The following is a 12,788-nucleotide window of genomic DNA, read 5'->3' on the forward strand; positions in this document are numbered from 1 at the left end:
CCAATACCATTGCTGCATATGCCCTGCTGTTTGAAAATTTTAAACGTGCTCATAAAATCCACATGTTGGTGTTTGTTGTATTTGGTCCTGGATGCTGGTTTGTTGTATGATCATTGTTACATGTTGCTGTTCATTTGTTGTTGGTTTTGATCGTTTGATGAAGCTGAACATGATACCATGAGCCATGCTGTTAGAAACCCTAAGGGTTTATGTGAAAACTCAGAACTTGGAAGCTCATTGGCTGCGTGCACTGTTCCATTGGCTGAGAGCCAATAGGAACATTTCATTTCCTTGCCCAAAACGCAGCACTTCAATAAGTGACTGCAGATATTACACAAATGCCATCGGTTGACCTTGGTTTGACCCCATTGCCATACCTTTTGTTCATATTGCATCTAAATATCACTCAACTTCACCAATTATTTTCTCTTTCACATTTCATCCAAAAATTATGAAATTTTTTCCATCATGATCACAAATGTGTCTAGTTTTTTATTGTGAATTTTAATTGATTTTCCAGTGGCTGGATTTTAAATGATAATTATTTTCCCAACATGTATGCATAAATGATATCTCTTACCATTTCAATTGTGAAATTGTCATGTTGCATCCAATGCCCTTGAAATTTTTTGTGGTGAAACTAGACACATTGACCTTCATTTCCATATAAAGTTTGTGCATTTATCATTTGTGGATTGAGAGTTATGATTTTCTGAAGTTATGTGTTACATTTGGTGCTATACCATGATCATGTATTTTCCCAATTTTTGTTCACATGCTTACTCTTATCCAATTGACCCCAAATTTTGCATGAATCATCCATCACATGTCTAGTTTGTGTATGAATTTTCTTGGAATTAATCATGCTGTTTTCCATTTGATTGTGAATTTTCTTCCATGCTTAGTCATTTGTTGACTTTTTGTGATACACATTGCCAAATCTTTTGTGAAATCCTCATACTTTATCACATGATCATGAAATTTCATATGTGATAACTAGACATCTCAAGCTTTGCATTGGTGTTAATCTCATTCATTTCTCTTCTGTTTTCAAATTGATATGATTTTTTGAAGTTGACCCATGCTTGTTGACTTTCATCATGCTTACTTGAATTTGGTTTGACTTCATGATTTTACTTGACTGCCTTCCTCTCATCCAAATGCTATGAAATTTTACATGTCTACCATGCTAGATGTTAGGATTGAGTGTGATTTATTTCATGATTTTTGAAATTGATTGGGTTGACTTTTGAATGAGGTCTTGCTGTTGACCTATTTGTGCTTCCTCTTGCCATGTTTTGACTTCTTTGGTTTACAAAATGACAATGATGCATGATATAATTATGAATCCAATTGAGAATGCTTCTTGAATGTTTAGACTTGGTTTGGGTTGACTTTTCCTTGCTGCCTTGACTTTTTCTTTCATCTTTGACCCTAGGCTAGTCCTAGTGGTCTTCTAAGCTTATGTTGAGTTCATCTGTTTCAGGTTAAGCACCAATGCCTTGAGGATCATTCAAATGTGTTTTAGTTTGATTGTTTAATGTGCTAACCTTTGTTTTGTAGGTTGACTCATGTAACTTGAGTCTTTGTGCCTTGCACAATTGGTCCCTCTGTGGTTGACTATTGGTTCATTCCCTTTTGATTTTGATTGTTGACTTGTTTACTAATGAGTTTGACTTTTTCAGGTACTTTAGTTGTCTAAGTTCTTTGAACTTGCTTGCTTGCTTTGCTATTTAGCATTTGCTTTGAGGTATAAATACTTCTTCTTCATGTAGTCTGGAGACCCGGTCTGTTATTTGACCGGGCAAACTGTCTGAAGTCCTCCTTAAGAGGCAATGCCTGTGTGTGTTTAAATTTGTCCTAAGCAGGAAAAGTCCTTCAAGTAAGGCAATTGGTGGAAGGTAGGGATAAGCAATCTATCCCCCACTATTCAGTGTGTCCTCTCTTTGCTCCCATTACATGGTTGAAGCATTGAGATAAAAACCCAAGATCTAATCGAGTCAATAATGTGGAGAGAGCTCCATCTTTCTGAGCTCCCACACTTTCTTTGATGCTCTCTCTGATTTGAGATAGAAGCAATGAGGCACACCCCTCATCTCCTTTTCATCTGCTTCACCTTAGCCTCTCAATGGCAAGGTTAAGAGCGACATTTACCTATTACAGTGGACTTTCATAGTCAAACCCTCTTGTGTGAGCCCCCTTGCTTTGGCTATAGAGTGTGCTGTTTGATATTCATTGATTGATTGATTGCTTCATGTGCACTTGTTTGCCTGTATGTTATGCATCTATCATCATCATCAATTGCCATTAGTGCATGATCATCTCATTTGCTTGTGTGAGGCTATCATTGTTGCTTGCCCATTGAGGACAATTGTAAGTCCATCTCTTTTGGCCTTTGTTCCTGTGATATGGAAGGATAGAGTGTAAGACCTCATTGGTCACTCGTATCTTCTGTTGCTTTGTTTGTATGTGAGGATACAGTTATAAGTCCCTGTAAGTTGGCATCTGTTATCCTGTGATCATAATATGATCTGTTTGATGTTGTATGTGAGGTTGCAGTTATAAGTCCCTGTAAGTTGGCATCTGCTTTCCTGTGATCATAGTTTGTTTATCTGTTTGTGTGGGAGGTTGCAATTATAAGTCCCTGTAAGTTGGCATTTGCATTCCTGTGATCATATTGTTGCTTTTGTTCTTGTATGTGAGGATCCATTGTAAGTCCCTGTAATGTGGCATTGGATTTCCTAGGACCATACTGTGGAGTTAACCTAAGTCCAGATAGATTGGCAGTTGATTTCCATGTTTCATCTTCGTTTTCTTTTGAGGAGATTAGTGTAAGACCATTGAGTGGCTTCTGATATCCCGTTCTGTTTTAGGAGACTGGTGTAAATCCATCTATTGGTATCCGGTATCCGCTTTTTACTTCTTTGTTTGAGGAGATTGGTGTAAGTCCATTGAGTGGCTTCTGATATCCTGTTTTATTTTAGGAGATTGGTATAAGCCCAGTGATTGGCATCCGATATCCGCTTTTCTTTTCTTTCTCGTTTGCTTTGTTATTATTCATTGCCATTCCAAAGGACACACTTGAATCATCTGCTATATGATTTCAAGAAGTGAACCTTCTAAGAAGTTTTACAATCCATCTCCATCCATTCATCCTCATTGTGTCCTAAACTTTTTCACACTTTATCTTTCAAACTTGACATAAGTGTTGTGCAGACATCTTCATGTTTTTCTAACTAAAAACCTGGACTCAAGTCCTTGACCTTTTTCAAACTCATTTTCATAATACTTCTTTTGAATCAATCTTAATCATACTTTGACTTCACTTTCATAATCACAATCAATTAACTTCACTCATTCACTTGTTTTGGCTCTGTCCATTGTTAATCTTTTCACATTAGCCATAGGTTTCAATTATCTTTGTGGTTGATGTAAATCTTGCCTATCCTTAGTGAGTCGACAGTAAGACTTCCGTACTGAAAACAGGGCTAACCCCTCTAGTACGTCGAAGCTATCCTCGCATGGTGGATGTTGTTTTTGGTCGAGTGTTCTCCCATTGATAATGAAAAGCCTCAGTGCTTGTGTTTAAAACTGAATCCACCAACTTTTGGAAATCTTTTAGCCGAACTACGGCGTTCTGATCCTTACCTTTGATGGAAGGTACGTAGGCAACGGGTTCATCCGTTCGAACCCAATAACCCAATACACAATAATAAAATTTGTACATTCTTTTCTCATCATCCCAATCATGTTTGCACAATCTTTATGTCATAACAAATAACAATTTAGCATAACAAGTGTGAAAAGGGCTCCCTAGGAGTACCTAGGACGTAGTGGGTGCCTAACACCTTCCCATTGCGTAATTTACCCCTTACCCAGAATCTCTGATCTTTTTATTAGTTTTCTACGTGTAAAACTTCTTAGGCTTTTGTTCGCTTTTTAGCCAGTCCTTTGGATAAATAAAAGTGCGGTGGCGACTCGAAATTTCAATGTATCTCCTTGCTTATGATTTAATCGATAAATCATATAGCGACGAATACACCGCTACACTGTGCATGTGGTTCCGAAGAAAGGTGGAATTACCGTGATCCGCAATGACAAGGATGAGTTGATCCCTACTAAAGTTGCAACGGGGTGGCGAATGTGTATTGATTATAGGCGGTTGAATACCGCAACTCGAAAAGATCATTTTCCACTCCCGTTCATGGATCAAATGCTCGAAAGACTCTCGGGGCAACAATACTATTGTTTCTTGGATGGCTATTCCGGGTATAACCAAATTGCGGTTGACCCGGCGGATCATGAAAAGACGGCTTTCACATGTCCGTTTGGAGTTTTCGCATACCGAAAAATGCCCTTTGGGTTGTGCAATGCACCGACGACTTTCCAACGATGTGTGCAAGCCATTTTTGCCGACCTTATTGAGAAGAAAATGGAAGTCTTCATGGATGACTTCTCGGTATTTGGTGGTTCCTTTAGTCTATGCTTGGCAAACTTGAAAACGGTGCTTGAAAGATGTGTGAAGACCAATCTTGTGCTTAATTGGGAGAAGTGTCACTTCATGGTGACCGAGGGGATAGTGCTTGGCCATAAAGTCTCTTCAAGAGGGCTTGAAGTTGATCGAGCTAAGGTTGAAGTGATTGAAAAGTTACCTCCTCCGGTGAATGTGAAGGGAATCCGAAGCTTTTTGGGGCACGCCGGGTTCTATCGGCGCTTTATCAAAGACTTCTCAAAGGTGGCTAAGCCTTTGAGTAATTTGCTAGCTAAGGACCAGGTATTTCTCTTAACCGATGAATGTTTGCAAGCTTTTGAAACTTTGAAAGAAAAATTGGTTACCGCTCCAATTATAGTCGCTCCAAATTGGAATTTAAATTTTGAGTTAATGTGTGATGCGAGCGACTATGCAATCGGAGCGGTATTAGGCCAAAGAAAAGAAAAAAAAATTCATGCGATACATTACGCAAGTAAAGTTCTTAATGAGGCTCAAATTAACTATGCCACCACTGAAAAAGAATTACTTGTGATAGTGTATGCGCTTGAAAAGTTTAGGTCTTATCTTATAGGGTCTAAAGTCGTAGTGTATACCGACCACTCAACGATTAAATATTTGCTCACCAAACCGGATTCGAAGCAAAGGCTCATCCGTTGGATCCTCTTGTTGCAAGAATTTGATGTTGAAATCAAAGACAAGAAAGGATCGGAAAATTTGGTGGCGGATCATTTATCCCGCTTAGTTAATGTGGAGGTTACCGCGTCAGAGAAGGAAATCCGAGAAGAATTTCCTGATGAAAAACTGTTCAAAGTTCAAGTTAGGCCGTGGTTTGCAGACTAAGCGAACCACAAGGCTAGTGGTTTTGTGCCTCCCGACCTAACTTCGAACCAAAAAAGGAAGTTTCTTTCGGATGCCAAGTATTACGTATGGGATGACCCGTACTTGTTTAAGTTGGGTAGTGATAACCTTTTAAGGAGATGCGTTACTGGCGATGAAGTGCAGAGCATCCTTTGGCATTGTCACAAGTCGCCTTACGGCGGACACTATAATGGGGTGAGAACGGCCACTAAAATCCTTCAGTCAGGATTTTATTGGCCCACTATTTCCAAAGACGCACATACCCATGCGCAAAGTTGTGATAGTTGCCAGAGAAGCGGTGGGATTGGTAAGAGAGACGAGATGCCTCTCCAAAACATCCAAGAGGTCGAAGTATTTGATTGTTGGGGAATCGATTTTGTAGGACCATTCCCACCCTCTTATGGTAACGAGTATATGCTTGTCGCAGTTGATTACGTTTCTAAGTGGGTTGAGGCGATTGCCTCACCTCGGGCGGATGCGAAAACGGTAATAAATTTTTTGAAGAAAAACATATTTTCCCGTTTCGGAACCCCCCGAGTGTTGATAAGTGACGGAGGGTCACACTTTTGTAATGCACCGTTGGAAAGCATTTTAAAACATTACGGTGTATCACATAGAGTGGCAACTCCGTATCACCCACAGGCTAATGGGCAAGCCGAGGTCTCTAATCGTGAGATTAAGAGAATCCTCGAAAAAACTGTGTCAGATTCGAAAAAAGAGTGGTCACAAAAATTGGATGAAGCGTTATGGGCATACCGTACCGCCTTTAAAGCTCCAATTGGCCTAACTCCTTTTCAATTGGTGTTTGGTAAAACTTGCCATTTGTCGGTCGAATTGGAGCACAAAGCCTTGTGGGCTCTGAAATTTTTAAATTTTGAAAATGATTTGGCCGGTGAGAAAAGGAAGGTGCAATTGCTTGAGTTGGAAGAAATGCGCAATGCCGCATATCACTCAAGTTGGTTGTACAAAGAAAAGGTAAAAAAATATCATGACAAAAAGCTTCGAAAGAAAGAATTCGTGCCCGGACAGTTGGTCCTACTGTTCAATTCCAGGTTGAAGTTATTCCCCGGAAAGTTGAAATCAAAATGGTCCGGGCCATTTCGGGTCAAGGAAGTTAAGGAGTACGGAGCTATTGTCATTGAGGACCTGGAAAAGAAGGACAGTTGGACCGTTAATGGCCAACGTTTGAAGGTTTATCTTGGCGGTCATGTGGATTGCGAGAGCTGTGCTATTCCTTTGGATGCTCCTCTGTGAGCATCGCACCGTCGAGCTTATCCGACGTTAAACAAGCGCTTGTTGGGAGGCACCCCAACATTGTAAGTATTTACAGTTTTTCTGTTGTGTCGTATTGGGATTCCAATTGTTAAAACTTGCTGAATGTACCAGGAATGCTATTTTTGAAAAAGCAAATGCTGTCATGCTCGCTAGGCGAAGCAGTAGCGAGCAGATTCGCTAGTTGCTCGCTAGGCGAAGCAGCAGCGAGCGCTGCGTGGCAGCACTAATTTAATTCTCAGCAGGCCACTCATTTTGGGCCCAAACATAATTTTCCTTTTTACAACTCTGCTGAAGCACTCTCACGAACACTCACAAGCACTCTCTCACTTTTCATCTCTCTCATAAACACTCAAACCCTAAACTGAAGCATTGCAAACCTCACTGCACTTCAAATTCAATCAATCTCTTTCACTAAGGTTTGCCCTAATTCCATTTCTTTATGTTTGAACTTTGTAAAATTCTGATTTGCATATCATTTAGGCTGAATTTGGGGGAATGGGTATTTTAGGTTTTGCATGTGGGAAACTTTAGGTTTTGCATGTGGGTTTCGAAGTACATGTATCCAAGAACGATTCTTTTCTTGATAGATCATTTTATTCTGAAATAGATACCATGAGAACTTGGGTTTTGCCAAAATTTCACTGTAAACATTGCAGAACCCAAAAACCCGTAAAGTTCGCTAGCAACTCGCTAGGCGAACCAGTGGCGAGCATTCGCTGCCACTTCGCTAGGCGAAGCAGCAGCGAGCATGACAGTAGTTGGAATTCTGGTTTTGCTTTCTAATCTATTTTGTGTTTGTGTTGCTTCCTCTTTATGTTTTGCAGATGGAATCCAGATCCGGAGCTTCGAAAAAGAGAAAGGGCGGGAACACATCTCGTTCCGTACCAATACAATTCGACACCGACAAGTTTGTCGGGCCAAAGCAAGCCGCAAGATATATTGCTTTGGAAAAACGAAAGATTTTATCGGAAAAGAGATTCTTAATCAACCCTGAAGGCACGAACCGAACATTCGTCGGGTTGATTAACAGCAAAAAGTGGGATCGGTTAATATCCCCCCTGGAGCATTACGATATCGCAACGGTGCGTGAATTTTATGCGAACGCACTGCCGGATGATGACGAGCCATTCACATGGACATCTAGAGTGTCCGACCGTCCTGTTGCGTTCGACCGAGATGCAATTAACCGTGTCCTGGGTGAACCGCTCCAACTGGGAGCCGAGGAGAGAGACACCTACCACCAAGAATTAAGGCTTCACCGGGATACTGATGCAATTTCTGCTGCCCTGCTTTTGAGAGGGAAATCAGTTGAGCTGAACCCGTCTGGGGTTCCCATGAGATACCATAGGGAGGACATGACTCCCTTGGCTCAACTGATCCTTTTGTTGGTTCTTACAAACATCGCACCCAAGTCTCATACTTCTACAGTGCCGATCCCAGTGGCACACTTGGTACACAGCATCCTCACTAACGTCCAGATTGATGTGGCGAGGATTATTACTTATGAGCTGAAGTCCATGATAGAAAGCGGGCTAAAGTCGGGGGCACGAGTGAATTGTCCCCTGGCTTTCCCTTGCCTAATCATGAGTTTGTGCCTGCAAGCGAGGGTGAGGCTACCCTCAAGGGGTCAAGTAAGGATCCCGCCACCCATTGATGACCGTTATGTGGCCAAGTATTGCAAACCGAAGAATGTACGAGGTAGTTCAGCTGCTGAGGTTACCAGGGCTTCTGATGGTCCTGGTACTTCTACTCTAGGATCCGATCCTTTCCAGCAGGTTGTCTGCAACTACAACTGGGATTGGATGGCGGCAACTCAGCGCGCCATGCTCGATATGCACGATTATATGCAACTGTTACAGCTGCAGATGCGCGACCCCTCCGGAGAGCATTCGATGATGACACGTGAGCAGTTTCTGCAGCACGCGAGCTGGCCTGTGGACAGGCCTGTGTTTGGAGAGGGGGCAGGTGCTGGTGCGTCTTCTGGTGCTGCTGATGGAGATGATGATGATGATGAGGCTACCGGTTCTGAAGCCGGTACTGATGAGGGTTATGAGTCCGTGGAGGGCTAAGTTATTTTATTTTTCATATTATGTTTTATTTCTATTGTATTTTCAGACTTGTGTATTTTGATGTTGGTTATGTACTTTTGGGGTGTTTTGTCCCCCATGAACAAATTTAAATTTTGAAGTAATATTATTATTTATGTTTTAAATTTCTTCTGTTTTAATAAATTTTTGGTTGGTTGAGTGTCAAACCTTCTAGATTGGTTGCTCCTCAAAGAAGTATCCAATGAAGGTGCATCCGTGCTTGGATGGCAATGATAAAAATAAACAAGTGAACAATGCTAAGGTACATGGTTACCTCCGGCTAGAATTTTAGAATGCACTAAGAACTTTACTCTTTTTTGTAATTGAGTATTGTCTTTTTGCAACATAATTGAATGGATGTTTCATCTAGGACTTAAAACCACAAATTGTGAGGAAACCTCCATTTTACACTTAAATGCTGGATTCTAATAAGCTTTGTTGATTCATTTGATTCAAGCTTTGTCTTTTATTATTGTGAACATGTGGAAGCAATTAGAAATGATCAAGGCACTTGTTTTCTATCGAGCACAACCAGTTCCAAATACAACTTACCTGTGAGCAGAGAGAGTATTCGTTAACCCCTTTGAGCTTAAACAGTTGAATCTCAGCTTGAAATAAAGCGAGATTTCAAAAATCTTTTCCTTGAAACCCGGAAAATTTTGATAATTGTTCTTTTACCGTAAAAAGTCAAGAGCATTCACTTAGGGTGAGTAAGAAATAAGTTGGGGAGAACGAAAATGAGAATCGGTAAGTGCCACAACTCTTGAAAAATCGAGCAAGCATATAAAAAAAAAGATATATATATATATATATATATATATATATATATATATATATATATATATATATATATATAACATAGAAAAGAGAAACATCTGTTTTGTAAATATGATGTGAAAGAAAAGAAAAAAATAGAGAAAATAAAAATGAATGCTTGCTTGGAAGAAAAATAGTTGAAAACAAAAAAATTGAGTTGTGAAATAAGAGTTGTGAAGGTTTCAAATGAGAAATAAATGGAACGAAGTTGAGATGTGTGAATAATGTACAGTGAATGTCTCTTTTGCATCGGCAATTTCGTTTTCAATGGCCTTAGAAATGACCCTTGTTTGTTAACCTAACCAAGCTTCAATCGAAAAGCCCTTAGTGATCTTCGTGCTTCCACATTACCATTTATAATTGTTAGACATTGTATGAATTGAATTGATTTCTTCATTGTTTGTTAGAGAGTGAGATTATTCCCGCGGTTGCAAACACGTAATTTCTTCAATCCTTATTCGAAGAGGAGAGATAGGGTGATTCATTCAAGATAATATTGTTGTAGATAGATACATATTTCGCATTGCTACTAAGTCTTAGTTCTTGTGTATTATTTTATTCTAACCGTTGGAAATTTGTATCTGTTGATTCACTTGTGTTTGAGCCGTTTTATCCGATTTCGGAGAAACCTTTTTCTTAATGCAAATCCTCTTGTCCTTCAAGAGGCATACTTTGCTTGAGGACAAGCAAGAATCTAGTTGGGGAGAGTTGTTAGATACCCAAAAGTGCTTATTTGAGCCATCAAATATGGGCATCTTTCACTCCGTTTCCTTGCTAAAGTGTTCGAAACAACCTTTGTTTTTGATGAATTGCAATACAATGATAAACGATCTTGGTACCTTTGATTTGTGTGTTATTGTGCAGGAATTAGGCATGAAATAATAGAAAATGAAGCCACAAGAAAGTTGGCAAAGGGACCAAAGAAAGGATGCATTCATCAGCTTGCTCGCTAGGCGAGGGCTGTGGCGAAGGGCTCGCTAGGCGAGCGACCAGCGAGAACCCAGCGAAAAGCTTCAGTATTTTACAGTGGCAAACATCAACAAACTCGCTAGGCGAGCTACCAGCGAAGTGTATAGTGAACACGTCCAGACTTGGTGAAAAGCACAACCAGCACTCACTCGCTAGGCGAGCCATTAGCGAGCTCCCAACGAGCATTCCAGTAGCAAAACCTCTCAAGCTCGCTGGAGCGAAGGTTGAAGCGTGGGCTTCGCCTAGTGAAGGTTGTGTTCGCCTAGCGAACATGCCAGTCTGGCAAAGGTTATTTCTCTGGGCACAGGTGCCTCATTTAGGGGCTCGCTAGGCGAGCCATTCTGCTCGCCTAGCGAGCATGACAGCTCAGTAGCAGCTCTATAAGTAGCAAGGGCTACTTTTTGGAGCCATACTTTCACACCTCCATACTTTTGTACTTTTAAGATATTTTCCAACATTGCTCTAGGGATCTTTCGTGACCTAGAAATCATTTCTCTTCATCTCTTAACAATCTTTCACAAAAAGAAGGTGGATTCCCATCCAATCTCGATTATTCGACTCGGATGTTGATCAACCTTCTTCCGAAACTTGTTGACCAAGCTACCATGAAAATGAGTAGCTAAGTCCTTCATTTTGTCAAGGTTAGATGTAGATGATCATTAGCTTTGTGTGTAAATGGGATGATCTTCATTTGTAAACTCTTTAATGGTGAATATATGGTGAAAACTTTGTTCTTATTCAAAACTCTTTGTGTTGGTTTATGATCGAGAGATGTTTACCAACTCTTAACCTAGGTTTTCATCCAATCTTGTTTGTTAGCTAGAGATAGTAATGAATGATTTTGTTCACCATAAGGTTGAACCAAAAAGTTGTCATTTTGATAGATTGTATTAGAGATAAATAATGGATCAAAATGGGAAAACTCACAATGTGTGTTAGAGATAAACACATTGGGAGGACTTTGTGAAATAGTTTATCATCTAGAGGAGTTTATAAGTTTTGTTGATCGAACATACACATGCAAAGTGATCGTCGAACCCTAACTTTGGCAATATTTCTCAAATATTAAAACCAAAACTTTTACCGCATTTTATTACACTTTTATGCAAGATACCGTGACAAACACCAAAACCCCATTGTTACCTTACGCTAAGAATTAAAACAACTGTCGAAAGGCGGTGATATCTCACAATCCCTGTGGAGACGATAACAAAAACCCGACACTTAAAACTACACTCAACACATACCCATAGTGAGGACAATTGGGGAACTGCCTAAACAAATCTTGGTGTTCTCTCTCTCTCTCTCTCTCTCTCTCTCTCCCTATCTCTGTAACACCCTTCTAAAATACCCCAAATATTTAATTAAAATAGTAATATATCAATCAGAGTAATTATGCAATTAAGGGTGTCACACAATCATTTCACACCATTCACCAATTAACTGTCATGCTCTTTTATTAATTCAAAACATAAAGCAATTGCACAATACACAGCGGATAGAAATCAAATCAATCATTGCAAAACATGTAACACATTACATGTAAAATTATTCAACAAGGTAAAACATCCCGTCCCGATGTTACATCTATCAGAGCATGACCCACTAAGGAACTACACTAGACTCCAAGCACTAGCTCCTACTCAATCATTGCTCGTTACCTGAAACATAGTTGTAAGGGTGAGTTCCTCAATCGATGTAATAAGCATTATAAAATATCATGTAATGCTAAGTAATTTAACACATATCATCACCCTAATCAGATCACACATATTCAGTAACGGCAATATCTACTCATAATCATCATCATCATCATACTCAAACTCAACACAACCATAAAACACCCGTATAATATTGGAATACATCCATTCATATTATACGCCATACATACATATTTTATGCAATGAGACTCCATGCATGCGGTACCGACTATTCGTGAACATATAGTTCAACCTCACCGATCAAATCCAGATACGGCTACCAAGCTCACTAGTCCCACTCATTTGAGACCTAGTGACTCACTCACTAATTCCTCACCATGGGAATTAGCTACCACCCCAAGGGCTATGATATGCACGCTAATCACCTAGCATGCAAACATCAACAACAATCCACAATACTAACTCACTAATTCCTCACCATGGGAATTAGCTACCACCATAAAGGCCACAATATGCAAGCTAAATCACTTAGTCATGCAAACATCAACAATCATCCACAATGGACATATGCTCACACTCTAAGCCATAAACAGTCCATTCATAATTCCATACATGATAGATACATTTACA

The sequence above is a fragment of the Lathyrus oleraceus genome, chromosome 2 (assembly GCF_024323335.1).
Source record: "Lathyrus oleraceus cultivar Zhongwan6 chromosome 2, CAAS_Psat_ZW6_1.0, whole genome shotgun sequence".
Taxonomy (NCBI): Eukaryota; Viridiplantae; Streptophyta; class Magnoliopsida; order Fabales; family Fabaceae; genus Lathyrus; species Lathyrus oleraceus.